We start from the raw sequence: 3,291 nt of genomic DNA, 5'->3' as shown, positions 1-3,291 counted from the left end.
GACTACTGTTATTCCCTGCTCTTGCCCTCCAACATGGTCTAGAAGGGCTTCTTCTTAGTAGGGCGCTAAGCCTTACTCAGGCAAGGTGCACCAATTGTGGCTATGAGAAAAAAGTCCTAGATCACCCAAAGAAAAGTGAACCATCTTCAGAAGCTGCTGAGGTTAGAATGGGGATGACAAAGGAGGGACTATGAAAGAGAGAGACAAGCACTCATAAAGCCTATACTCCAGGGGCGCCTGGGTGGCTCAGTGGGTTAAAGCCTCTGCCTTCGGCTCAGGTCATGATCCCAGGGTCCTGGGATCGAGCCCCACATCGGGCTCTCTGCTCTGCAGAGAGCCTGCTTCCTCCTCTCTCTCTGCCAGCCTCTCTGCTTACTTGTGATCTCCGTCTGTCTAATAAATAAATAAAATCTTTAAAAAAAAAAAAAAAGCCTATACTCTAGTGTCCAACTATGAAAATCTGGAGATGTGTCAGGAGTCCTCACAAGTACTCCAGACTTCCAACTATCAAAGCCTGAAAACTTAGCAGGTGGGCTGGGAGAAACCCCCATGGGCATTCTGGACCTTTATGGAGAGAAGAACAGTTTCCCTCCAAAGGCCAGAGGATGGGCAGTAAGACTGAAGGAGATCTCTAAGCACAGAAGGAAGCTAGACTGAAGAACAAAGAAACCTACCAATAACTGGCAGAGATAACCCTATAGTGCTAAAAACTGATGACATGGTTATGAAGCCCAGGTTGTTCTTTAGGATCTTGTTAGCTTTCAGGTCCCAGGCTCTGCTGAAAATAAAGTCCTGATCTCACTCTTATAAATTTGAAGCCAGTGATGAGCTGAATCACACGAAAACCATAACACAGCCAGGCACAGTTCAGCTACAGATCAAATTAATTTCCAATAGCCTGACAGAGAAGAGGAGATGCATCTGGAAATGGTCCTCAGTGGCCATGACCACCCAGAAAGAAATTTATTTTTTGAATTATAGTTTTATCTCTGGGGGGGGTACCTATGTAAAAAAGAAAATCAGTTTGGGTTCATACATTGTGCCATATCACCATATATAAAAATCATCCCAAAATGGATCATAGATCTAAATGTGAAACCTAAAACTGTCTAGAAGAAAACAAAAGAAAATCTTGGACCTTAGATATAAGATCAAAAGCACAATCCAATAAAAAAAATTGATAAATTGGACTTCATCAAAATTTTAAAAAGCTGTTCTTCAAAGGACCATATTAGGAAACTAAAAGACAAGCCACAGATCTCAGATGTGGAGATAATATTTACAAAGCAAATATCTGATAAAGGACTTGTATATAGAGTATATAAAGAATGCTCAAAACTCAGCAATAAGAAAACAACCCATTTTTTAAAAGGTGCAAAAGAATTCAGCAGACACTACCAAAGAACATGTACTAAAGATGGCAAATGATCACAAGAAAAAATATTCTATCTCACTAGTCATTAGGGAAATGCAAATTAAAAGCAAACTGAGATACCACCACATACCTATTAGAATGGCTAAAATTGAGAAGATTGACCATACCATGTATTGGCAAGCATGCTAGCAGTGGGAATTTAAAGTGTTAAAACTGTTTTGGAAAACAGTTTGGCAGTATCTTTAAAAGTTAAACAAAGGGCCATGCGGGTGTCTCAGTAGGTTAAGTGTTGGACTCTTGATTTCAGCTCAGGTCATAATTTCAGGATCCTGGGATCAAGCGTGTGCATCAGGCCCTATGCTCAGCAGGAAGTCTGTTTGAAGATTCTTTTTTTTTTTCCCTTAAAGATTTATTTATTTATTTGACAGACAGAGATCACAAGTAGGCAATGGGGCAGGTGAGGGGTGGGAGAAGCAGGCTCCCTGCTGAGCAGAGAGCCCAATGCAGGGCTCAATCCCAGGACCCTGGGATCATGACCTGAGCCAAAGACAGAGGCTTAACCCACTGAGGCACCCAGATGCCCTGTTTGAAGATTCTTTTCCCACCCTCTCCCTCTGCCCCTTCCCCTGCTTTCTCTCTCAACTAAAAATAAATACATCTTTTAAAAAGAAAAAGGTTGGGATGCCTGGGTGGCTCAGTTGGTTGAGCGGCTCCCTTCCGCTCAGGTCATGATCCCAGTGTCCTGGGATAGAGTCCCACATCAGGCTCCTTGCTCAGCAGGGAGCCTACTTCTCCCTCTGCCTCTGCCTACCACTCTGCCTGCCACTCTGTCTGCCTGTGCTCACTCTCTCTCTCTCTCTGACAAATAAATAAATAAAATCTTTTAAAAAAAGAAAAAGGTTAAACATACAACTACCATGTAATCCCAGCTTTTTTTTTAAAGATTTTATTTATTTATTTGACAGACAGAGATCAAAAGTAGGCAGAGAGGCAGGCAGAGACAGTGAGAGGGGGAAGAGGACTCCCCGCTGAACAGAGAGCCCGAAGTGGGGCTTGATCCCAGGACCCTGGGATCATGACCTGAGCCCCCCAGTTGCCCCTATTCCTGGCTTTCTAATCCTAGGTATTTACCAAAAGAAGGAAAATAGATATTCATACAAGGACTAGACAAGTGTGTTCATAACAGCTTTTTTTTGGTAATAACCCAAATTGGAAATAACCCAAATGTCCATCAACAGATAAATGGAATAGCAAATTGCAATATAGCCATATGATGGAACAGTGCTCAGCAATCAAAATAATGCACTATTGATACATGCAATGATAAAGATGGATGTTGAAATAGCTATGTTGACCTAAAGAACTTAGACAACAAAAAGCACATATTGTGGGGATTCTATTTATCTGAAACTCCAGAAAATGAAAATGTATAGTGACAACAAATTAGTGGTTGCTTGGAAAAAGGAAGGTGAGGATGAGGAGAAAGAAATTACAAAGGGGCACAGAAAACGTTTGGAGATGATGGATATGTTCACTGCCTTTGTGGTGATTATTTCATAGGTGTATACATATGTTAAAATTTCAATTTGGACATTAAAAATGTGAAGTTTACTTTATGTATGTTATACCTCAAAAAATATGTTTAAAAAAAATGAGGGGCTACCCCTGGGTGGCTCAGTCAGTTGAGCATCTGGCTCTTGATTTTGGCTCAGATCATGATCTCAGGGTCATGGAATCAAGCACCCTATGGGGCTCCACACTCAGTAGGGAGTCTGCTTCTCTCCTTCTCCCTCTCCCTCTCCCACTATCCCCATTCACACTCATTCTCTCTCAAATAAATAAGTAAATCTGAAAACAAAACAAGACAAAAAAATGAGATCTACTTCTACCCACCAGATAGACTACAATGAGAAGGT

This window comes from Enhydra lutris, unplaced genomic scaffold, assembly GCF_002288905.1.
Source record: "Enhydra lutris kenyoni isolate GAN:26980312 unplaced genomic scaffold, ASM228890v2 scaffoldscaffold7, whole genome shotgun sequence".
Classification (NCBI taxonomy): domain Eukaryota; kingdom Metazoa; phylum Chordata; class Mammalia; order Carnivora; family Mustelidae; genus Enhydra; species Enhydra lutris.
The sequence above is the reverse complement of the archived record's forward strand: the minus strand, read 5'-3'. Positions refer to the sequence as shown.